Consider the following 12,068-nt stretch of genomic DNA (forward strand, 5'->3'; position numbering starts at 1 on the left):
GCTGCTACAAAGGCAAATAAAATAATGGGATGCATTAAAAGAGGCATAGATGCTCATGAGGAGAACATAATTTTACCTCTATACAAGTCACTAGTGCGACCACACTTAGAATACTGTGCACATTTCTGGTCTCCGGTGTATAAGAAATACATAGCTGAACTGGAGCGGGTGCAGAGAAGAGCGACCAAGGTTATTAGAGGACTGGGGGGGCTGCAATACCAAGATAGGTTATTACACTTGGGGTTGTTTAGTTTGGAAAAACGAAGACTAAGGGGTGATCTTATGTTAATGTATAAATATATGAGGGGACAGTACAAAGACCTTTCTGATGATCTTTTTAATCATAGACCAGTGACAGGGACAAGGGGGCATCCTCTACGTCTGGAGGAAAGAAGGTTTAAGCATAATAACAGACGTGGATTCTTTACTGTAAGAGCAGTGAGACTATGGAACTCTCTGCCGTATGATGTTGTAATGAGTGATTCGTTACTTAAATTTAGGAGGGGACTGGATACCTTTCTGGAAAAGAATAATGTTACAGGGTATATATATTAGATTCCTTGATAAGGCGTTGATCCAGGGAACTAGTCTGATTGCCGTATGTGGGGTTGGGAAGGAATTTTTTTCCCCATGGTGGAGCTTACTCTTACCACATGGGGTTTTTTGCCTTCCCCTGGATCAACATGTTAGGGCATGTTAGGCTATGGGTTGAACTAGATGGACTTAAAGTCTTCCTTCAACCTTAATAACTATGTAACTATGTAACTATGTATATACCTGTATGTCATCTCCTCCTGTATATTGTATATACCTGTGTGTCATCTCCTCCTGTATATAGTATATACCTGTGTGTCATCTCCCCTGTATATAGTATATACCTGTGTGTCATCTCCCCTGTATATAGTATGTACCTGTGTGTCATCTCCCCTGTATATAGTATATATGTGTGTGTCATCTCCTCCTGTATATAGTATATACCTTTATGTCATCTCCTCCTGTATATAGTATATACCTGTGTGTCATCTCCCCTGTATATAGTATATATGTGTGTGTCATCTCCCCTGTATATAGTATATACCTGTGTGTCATCTCCTCCTGTATATAGTATATACCTGTGTGTCATCTCCTCCTGTATATAGTATATACCTGTGTGTCATCTCCCCTGTATATAGTATGTACCTGTATGTCATCTCCCCTGTATATAGTATATACCAGTGTGCCATCTCCTCCTTTATATAGTATATACCTGTGTCATCTCCCCTGTATATAGTATATATGTGTGTGTCATCTCCTCCTGTATATAGTATACACCTGTATGTCATCTCCTCCTGTATATGGTATATACCTGTGTGTCATATCCTCTGTATATAGTATATACTTGTGTGTCATCTCCCCTGTATATAGTATATACCTGTGTGTCATCTCCTCATGTATATAGTATGTACCTGTATGTCATCTCCTCCGGTATATAGTCTATATCTGTATGTCATCTCCTCCTGTATATAGTATGTACCTGTATGTTATCTCCTCCTGTATATAGTATATACCTGTGTGTCATCTCCCCTTTATATAGTATGCACCTGTGTGTCATCTCTCCTGTATATAGTATATATCTGTGTGTCATTTCCTCCTGTATTAGACCTTGTTCACACGTTATTTGGTCAGTATTTTTAACTCAGTATTTGTAAGCTAAATTGGCAGCCTGATAAATCCCCAACCAACAGGAAGCCCTCCCCCCTGGCAGTATATATTAGCTCACACATACACATAATAGACAGGTCATGTGACTGACAGCTGCCGTATTTCCTATATGGTACAGTTGTTGCTCTTGTATTTTGCCTGCTTATTAATCAGATTTTTATTTTTGAAGGATAATACCAGACTTGTGTGTGTTTTAGGGCGAGTTTCATGTGTCAAGTTGTGTGTGTTGAGTTGCATGTGGCTACATGCATGTAGCGACTTTTGTGAGATGAGTTTTGTGTGGCGACATGCGTGTAGCAACTTTTTGTGTGTCGAGTTGGATGTGACAGGTTAGTGTAGCAAGTTGTGTGCAGCAAGTTTTGCGCATGGCGAGTTTTGCGCGTGGCGAGTTTTATGTGCAAGTTTTGTGTGAACTCGGGTCTTCACCCTGCATTTTTGGCTGCTTTTAGAGACCCAATCAACATGCAGGGATTGCCTGCCAGGCACTGTAATGCTGCAGCCATCTTTGTTGTGGTCTTGAAGTGATTGGCTGGCCGCATAGCATCATCAGGGGTATAAGAGACCGGACGCCACCCTGCTCGGCGCATTCAGCTCTGGAATCAGACAGTGTAGGGAGAGCTGCTGCTGAGATAGGGTCAGACTTGGGGATTTCTTAGTGTGGGGTCTGCCATCCTAAACTACTCAAATCCAGCTAAACCAACAGTCCTTCTAAGGGCTAATTCCGAAGTATATTGGTTGCAGTGTTAGGTAGGCAGGGGAGTGTACGTCGCTCTACACAAAAAAAATTTTGCCAGGTTAATAGAGATTATTTTATTGTAAAACAATCCAGAGCCTTTTTCTCTATTTGCTTGTTGACACTGTACAATACAGCCAGAGCCTTTTCCTAGCACAGTGTGAAAATCCAACAATTTTCTTAGTTAATATTTGCTGCTAAAATGTCTAATATAATTAGTCATTAATAACTGTAGGCATAATTGTTCATTTCTTTGGTATTTTTGTCCAGTCAGAATTTTTTATCCATGAATATTTTATTCTTTACAGATTTCATTGTGCAAATCTTTTTAAATTGTATAATTATCTGTAATATTTTGATTTTGTTGTTGTGCAATGTCTTATAAATGTATGTTGTTCAAATAGATTATCATGTTATGTAACCTTTCACACTTGTTCATTTTACACCCACTTCTCAAACTAGTTACATCAATCACTTATCTTACCGGTGTGTTCTCTGGTTTAGGGCTATTTAAGTGGGATACATGGGTCATTTGGAATGTCATGATTAAGGGAGCTTAGTCTCCAGAAACGCGTTGAGATTCTTACCCATATGGTTTGTGCTGAAGTTTGTATCCTCCATGTTTAAGTTTGGGAATAAAGAAAACTTTTTTTCACGGATTCGGTGAAGCTGGACATTTTTTTTCTTTTGGATTCTACATGCCTGGACACAGAGGGTCCGTGCTCCCGAAACTCAGCTTATGCATCACGGGTTAGCTGGTTTATATTCTTTCTCTTCAAACATACATACACATACACACACAGATAGAAACATACACATAGATACACACATACTGTACATACATACATATACACACATACATACACACACATACTAATCTTTGATATCAGGGTGATCAGATGGGTCCTGGAGGAAAACACTGTGTGGAATGGGGACATAGCAGAGAGGAAAAAACAATAAATTACAAAAAAAAACTAAAAGTACTCTTTAATGATAATAATTAAAATGTTGAACTAGAAACCACACATACCAAACAACCAATGGCAGGGAACCCACAAATAGGATCAGATAGTCGTTGAGTACAAATAATTGAATATAGATAATAGCTAATAAGGAAAAGGCTAGGGAAGATAGACGTGCCTCACCCTAATGGAATCCCTTCCTTCCCGCTGAGGTTGGCACCCTGGGATACGATATGGCACCCCCGCTCAACGTAGACTGACCCTAAGAACCCTAAAAGGTATCCCTACCAAAGCCACCACCCAAAACACACCACAGAAAAACAAAATAAATAGATAAACATATGTGCTGCTAATAACTGTCAATACAGATGACGTTAGTAAGCCTTGTTGTATTCCATCTGAGGTAATGTGTTGACTATACGTGATGTCAAATCTGGGAAGATGAGTGATTTAGAAGAATGTCTATTACTCTAGTTATATACAGCACTATTTTGCAGACCCCCCAAAAATAAAGGCCACATATTTTGCAGTGTGGTATTTCCGTGACAGGCCTCGCATATCTGCGTGCTCCAAGTTTGGGCATTTTAGGCTGGTATTCCAGTGTTTTTCCTGTCTGTTACTCTAGTTATATACAGCACTATTTAGCAGACCCCCCAAAAAATACAGGCCACATATTTGGCAGTGTGGTATCTTCGTGACAGGCCTCATATATCTGCGTGCTCCAAGTCCTCCTGTACCTCTCATGAAAGGAGTATTGTGGTGCGTCGTAATTCTTGGCAGCCCAGCCACTCACTGCATAGGCAATAACAGCATAGGAGACCCACTGTTTCATAATGGCCCTTTAAGAAGATTAATGCCGCCTGATGCACCAGTAAAAATAGTCTCTTTAACTTTAAGAGTCCATCCTTCGTAAATGAGAGAAGATGGGTCTGCTTATGTGTCACACACCACATGGCCAGCTAGGGTTGTTAAACTTTACAATGACATTTCCCAGTGAATACATTTGTATTGGTTGAAGGCAATGTTAAAGTTGAAAAATGCATCAAAAATGCTGCGTGTGAACATAGTCCAAGTGGTGGAGGAACATTTTGGTCTGGGGTTATATTATATTGCCTTATATACAAGTCATTACCGTGGAAAGGATGTACCTTAACATATTTCCCTTCAAAATCCATTTTGGCTTTGTTTTTGTATGTTTTTTGGTGCACCTGTAAAAATGGTGTGAAACTCTGATCACATTGTTTATGGCTGTGACCTAGGAGTCAGGAAATGCTTTCAGGGGCGATCCCCATGATGTTCCCATGTCATGTGAGCAGTGTTTCCATCATTTTCAGACATTTTTAGACCTTAAAAGGACCCCCGGGGGGATCGCGGTAAAAATGCTCGAGTCTTCCATATACTTATATTGGGCTCATTGTTCTGTCCAAGTACCTGAGTATTCCAATCTGCTCGACCCGAGCAACAAGCACCCGAGCATATTAGTGCTCGGTCATCACTAGTTGTAAGCCATAATCATCAACATTAACAGAAATATATATATAATATATATAATATATGAGTTTCACCTTTTATATTGAAGAACTAAAAAAAATTAACTTTTTGATGATATTCTAATTTTAGTGAGAAGCGCTTGTATATACTTAGTTTCTCACTCGTGAATAGAAAACAAGAACCTCTAGAAGACTCCTTGCATCAGTCTGGTCACCCAGTTGTGTAGAGCTCTTTCCGGGTCCCACAATGTGCTGCATATTTCAGCCTTCAGGCATCTTGTGAAAATGAACTGTTTTGCTAGGACCATTATCTGCAGCAACACAACAAGGAGGATAACAGGAAGAACAAGCCAAAATAAACCATATACTGTAGGTCATACAATATAATATAGCACATCACCATAAGCTGTCTGCTAAAGGGCGTCGCTCCATAGCACAAGCCTGCAAGTGTTCTATACTCCAAAACGCATTGTCTAGAACCATACAGGGATGACTTTTTTCAACATTCTATAACCTGTTTGCCCATATTCAATAGTTTAGATAGGTAACATGTGGGGACAGATTCCCATTAAGGTGCAGAACGAGAAGGTGTATTCATATTCCTATTTGTAAGGCTGCCGTCACACTCTCAGTATTTGGTCAGTATTTTCCATCAGTATGTGTAAGCCAAAACCAGGAGTGGTTGATAAATGGAGAAGTGGTGCATATGTTTCAATTATACTTTTCCTCTATTTGTTCCACTCCTGGTTTTGGCTTACAAATACTGATGTAAAATACTGACCAAATACTGAACCTGTGACGGCAGCCTAAATATGTTTGCATTTTTTGCCGAGAAAAAACATGATATAAATGTTTGCGCAAAATTCTGTATATTTTACATTAAATAAATTATGTCTAATTGTAGTATTACAAAATCTGACAACTGTGGTCCTTGGTTTTCTGGTTGTACATTCCTGGTCTAGAGCAACCTAAAGTCTGTTTCTAAGAAATGAAAATGAAACTTAAAGGTGAGTAGATGAATGAATAATCTATGTTCCAATGACACTTGCAAACGAGTGGTTTTACCCTGAATTAGGAGCTACTGATATCATTGAATACTTTAAATTAATACTTTTTCCTAGAAAGAGAAAATGTTGGTTTGTACGCAAGAATGAGCAGATGTTTTGCTTGATTCATTTCTTCATTACATGCGTATTGAGCAGCATTACCATTTATGAGGAGTTACTGAATAATGTTTAAAGAGTCATCTATAATACTGGTGCAAAAATGGTTAGGTACAGACTGCAGAAAAAGAATATTTAAAAATGAAAAGTTAACAGACAATTTTTATCAATTATTAAAACGGAACATGAATGAACAAAAGAGAAATTTAATTCAGATTAACCCCTTAACCCCAGGAGATATTTTCATTTTTGCGGTTCATTTTTCGGTCAATATGGCCATGTGAGGGCTTGTTTTTTGCAGAACGAGTTGTACTTTTAAATGACACTAATGGTTTTACCATGTCATGTACTAGAAAACGGGAAAAAAATTCCAAGTGTGGTGAAATTGCAAAATAAGAGCAATATATTGAGCCCCATATATATATAATATATAAATATAATATATATAATGAGCCCCATATATTGCTATTGATACAGAATAATGGACCCCATATAATGCTCTATATAGTATAATGAGCCTCATATATTGCTCCATACAGTATAATGAGCCCCATATAATGCTCAATTCAGTATATAATAGGCCCCATATATTTCTCCATACAATATAATGAACCCCATATATTGCTACATACTGTATAATGGGCCCAATATAATGTTCCATAAAGAATAATGAGCCCCATATATTGCTCCATACATAATGGGTCCCGTATAATTGTCCATGCAGTATATGATGGGCTCCATATAATACTCCAGTAGATGATGGACCCCATTTAATGCTCCATACAGTATAGGATGGGTCCCATAGAGTATAATGAGCCCCATGTATTGCTTCATACAGTATAGTGAGTCCCATATAATGCTCCATACAGTATATGATGGGCCCAATATATTGCTCCATACAGAATGGGCCCTATATAATGTTCCATACAGAATAATCCCCATAACATGCTGCATAAATAATGGGCCCCGTATGATGCTCTATATATAACGGGTTCCATATGATGCTCCATATATAATGGGCCCCATATGATGCTCTATATATAATGGGCCCTATATGATGCGCCTCATATAATGCTTCACATATGGGCCCCATATATGATGCTCCAGTGTAGGATGGGCCCCATATATGATGCTCCAGGGTATAATGGGTCCCATATATCATGCCCCTCTTTTTCCAAACCATTATTTTCTTTATATATATCATTACTTCTACTAACTCCTTTATTGCTTTATCTCCCTTTCTTTTTTCTTTATTTCCGTTATATTGCACCATTCACCCACACCGTCATTAGCTCTCCCATCATGCGCTGTATCTGTACATGTAGTTTGCCGCATAAGTCCAAGTCATTCCCTGCTTTCCTTACTATGACACATCCGGCGCATGCACACTCTCTCCTTTAGACGCCGACATTCAGCAGCACACGCGCAGAATATCTTCGGCTTTTATGCGCATTTTAGGTCAGCGCATGAGTATTCTACATTCTGAGACGCCAGCCTCTGTGACCCCAGAAGTGCCCTGGATCATTTCCTCCTGGGGCATATAAAGCACTGCTCACATATCACACAGCACTGTGGCACTTTGGACACCCTATTCCTGAACCCAATGACCCTACTCTCCTCAGGTAAACAATTGCAGCTCTTATCTACAGATTGTTTTTTTAAATAAAAATTATATATACCAGGCTTCTTTATCAATGCTCCTGGTTGCTCTTTACATGAGTCCTGTCCACATCTCCCCTCCCTTTTCATCTCTTGTACCTCGGCAACTATACCTTTGATATAAACGTCCATATGTCTTGAAACTTGATTTATTATGCCCTTTACCTATCCACACATTGATGTAGTAGATCTTCCTCCTGGAGCTAAAGGGGGCATTCAATAAAGATTTCCCCTGACCCACTTCTATTTATCACAGGACACTGAAACTTCACATGTGTAATGATGTAAGTCTCTATAGGTTACGTGCCAATTTGCAACTCAGAACTGATGACAGTCTTGATTTTACAGGTGCTGAAGTGGTGTGAGGTTTGATAATGGACCCAGTAGAATACAGAGCAGTCATCAAGTTCCTTTACTTGAAAGACCACACACCAAAGGAGACGTTCGATGAAATTAAAGCGGTTTATAGTGATGATTCCCCATCATATGATGTAGTCAAGAACTGGCATCATCAATTCAAATGTGTAGCAAGACCAACCACCAGAACTATAGACCAAACTCAAAGAAATCAGTAGCACGGATATACGTTTAAAAATATTACTTTATTTTTATTTATTTATCACCCCCTGACGAAGGATTTTCTATCCGAAACGCGCGTCGGGGTGTGCGCATTGTTTGGATCTAGTGGTACAGGAACTCCTAATTACTTCCTTCCACACCTTCCCCTTTTTTCTATTATATGGCACATTGCACCTTGCACAAATGTTTTGCCTTATATATATGCTCACGCTATGGGATACTATTATTGCTTCATATCTTGAGTTTTTTCACATAATTTTGAGGTCACTTGCGGAATACCCTTTCCTTTTTTGACACTTAGATTTTATCTGTAGGAGTCCTGCGTAATATCCTATCCTTTTATGGTGCCCCTTATGCCTATTTAGGTTTTTATATATTGGTGATTTTTTATATATGTCGCCTATTATTTTTGTTTTCAAACATGTGCACACAAAATATGTTGTAACCACTGCAAATAAAGTAATACTTTTAAACGTATGTATCCGTGCTACTGATTTCTTTGAGTTTGGTCTATAGTTCTGGTGGTTGGTCTTGCTACACATGTGAGTGGTTTCCACTCATTTTTTTTGTTGCACTGGGGTTCATCAAATGGTCTCATAGAAATATATGTATTTCTTTATAGAATTTACTGACCCTATAAGGTGTTAACAATTTTTTTTTGTTCAATTCAAATGTGGTCAGACTTTAGCACAAACAGCTCCAATTCCAGGTTGAACACACTCTGCTATTGGTGAACACACCATCTAGCAAGTGGAGGTCGCCATTTTGGAAAATCACAGCATAACCATTCGCCACCTAGCCCAAAATGTCAAGATTAGTGTGGGGTCCATGGAAAAAATCATCCAAGACCATCTTCACATGCATAAGGTATCCACATGCTGGGTTCCCTGGCTGCTCACATCTTTCCAGAAGCAGGAACGAGCTGAATGCTCTCAGGCTCTATTGACTTTGTGCCATGGAAACCAGGAGGACTTTTTCAACAGACTGATCACAGAGGATGAAAGCTGGGTCCATTACTATGATCCTGAGACTAAAGTCCAGTCGATGCAATGGAAGCATCATGACTCACTGCCTCCAAAGAAGGCACATGCATGGGCCTCCACCATCTTCATTTTCAGAGTGCTAGTAAGCTGCTTAGAAGAACCCATTGCTGCAGTTTTTTGGCACAAGGTTAGAGGAGGCTGTATTTTTATAAAGCTTGGAAATTTGCATCACCTGGCCTTTCCTAATTATATGATAGTGAATAAGTCATAACCCTAACAGCCCAAGTGAGATCTGAAACCTTGGTCATTTATTTGAGCACTCAAATCTTAAAAAGTGCCCAAACTTTTGCATCGGCCCAATTTCCTTCTTGTAATTCTTAAAATGTAAAAGATGACAATACAGTTGTATGAAAAAGTGTTTGCCCCTTCTTGATTTCCTATTCTTTTACATGTTTGTCACATTTAAATGTTTCAGATCACCAAACAAATTTAAATATTAGACAAAGATAATATAAGTAAATATAAAATGCAATTTTTACACGAAGATCTTTATTATTAAAGGAAAAACCCCAAACTACAGGGCTCTGTGTGAAAAAGTATCCCCCCCCCCCTTAAAACATGAATGAACTGTGGTTAACCATATCTGTTGGAAGCTGAGTTCAAATATCCAAGTAAAATGCAGGCCTGATTACTGCCACACCTGTTCTCAATCAAGAAATCACTTAAGTGGGGCCTGCCTGTCAAAATGAAGCAAACCAAAAGATCTTCAAATGCTAGACATCATGCAGCAATCCAAAGAAATTGTGGAACAAGTTAGAAACAAAGTAATTGAGATCTATCAGTCTAGAAAAGGTTATTAAGCCATTTCTCAAGCTTTGGAACTCCTGCAAGCCACAGTGAGAGCCGTTATCCACAAATGGCAAAAACATGTAACAGTGGTGAACCTTCCCAGGAGTGGCCAGCCGACCAAACCTACCCCAAGAGGGCTACAACAACTCAACCAAGAGGTCCAAAAAAATCCCAGAACATCTAAAATACTGCAGGTCTCACTTGCCTCAGTTAAGGTCAGTGTTCAGGACTCGACTATAAAAAAAAGAGATTAGGCAAAAATGGCTTGCATGGCAGAGTTCAAAGACAAAAACCACTGTTGAGCAATAAGAACATGAAGGTTCATCTCAGTTTTGCCAGAAAACATCTTGTTGATCCTTAAGACTTTTGGTAGAATACTATGTGGACTGGTGAGACAAAAGTTTAACTTTTTGGAAGGTGTATGTTCCATTACATCTGGCGTAGAATTAACACAGCATTTCAGAAAAGGAACATCATACCAAAAGTAAAGAATGGTGGTGGTAGTGTGATGGTCTGGGGCTGTTTTGCTGCTTCAGGTCTTGGAAGACTTGCTGTGGTAAATGGAACCATGAATTCTGCTGTCTACCAAAAAATCCTGAAGGAAAATGTCCGGCCATCTGTTTGTGCCTCAACCTGATGTGCGCTTGGTTAATGCAGCCGGATAATGATTGAAGACACACCAGAAAGTTCACCTCTGAATTGCTTAAGAAAAAAACAAAATTAAGTATTTGGAATGGCTAGTCAAAGTCTTGACCTTAATCCTATTGAGATGCTGTGGAAAGACCTTAAAAAAGCGGTTCATGCTCAGGAACTCTCAAATGTGTTTGAATTACAGCAATTCAGCAAAGATAAGTGTGCCAAAATTCCTTCAGAGCATTGTAAAAGACTCATTGCCAGTTATTGTAAACACTTGACGGCAGTTGTTGCTGCTAAGGGTGGCCGAACCAGTTATTAGGTTTAGGGGGCAATCACTTATTCACACAAGGCCCTGTAGGTTTAGATTTCTTTTTCCCTTAATAATAAAGACCTTCATTCAAAAACTTCATTTTGTGCTTACTTGTGTTATGTTTGTCTAATATTTAAATTTGCTTGGTGATCTGAAACATTTTAGTATGACAAACATGCAAGAGAATAGGAAATCAAGAAGGGGTCAAACAATTTTTTCACACAACTATATATATTTCTTTGTGCCTAAAATACAAAGGAAATGTGTTATTTTTAACTTTAGCACTTTTAGAGATCATGTCATCTTCAACTTGCTTAACTGTTCAGAACAACAGTAGTATTGTCCAGGGGTGCTCAATTTTTTACATGCCACTGTACGTCATGTGTCAGTATGGGTTTTATAAAGATTGTGATGTGAAAAATAAAAAACATTGCCAGATTTTTTTTTAAATAAAGCACATATAGCACAAATACCTGAATTATAATATGTCCTTTTCTGACTACAGAAATAATAGACTACAAATAATAGAAAACTGTGCCATAGCTCAGAGTCATCTTTCATCAAATATTCTGTCTACAGACAGTGTAGCACAGGTTCTGATAGATAGATAGATAGATAGATAGATAGATAGATAGATAGATAGATAGATAGATAGATAGATAGATAGATAGATAGATAGATAGATGTATTAGTCAAATACCTTATTAAGGACATAGACTATTGGTCACCAGAGGAAATCAATTAAATTTAAAGCTAAAAATACTATTTTATTTATAGCACAAACGTTACAAAAGATAAAGGGTACAGAACCAGCATGTGTGCTGTGGTAGTACAATGAATTGATGTGTGGTAAAAGATGAAAAATACCAATGCTGCACATAGAACATACTGCAAATTGAATACATATGTGTTAGCACACACTCCATAGTGGTCTATTCCTGTAGACCAGAAGAAAAGCGAAGCAATAAAAGTGAATAAAAAAACGCTTCATTGCAAAGTTTGC

Source organism: Ranitomeya variabilis, chromosome 2 (assembly GCF_051348905.1).
Source record: "Ranitomeya variabilis isolate aRanVar5 chromosome 2, aRanVar5.hap1, whole genome shotgun sequence".
Lineage (NCBI taxonomy): Eukaryota > Metazoa > Chordata > Amphibia > Anura > Dendrobatidae > Ranitomeya > Ranitomeya variabilis.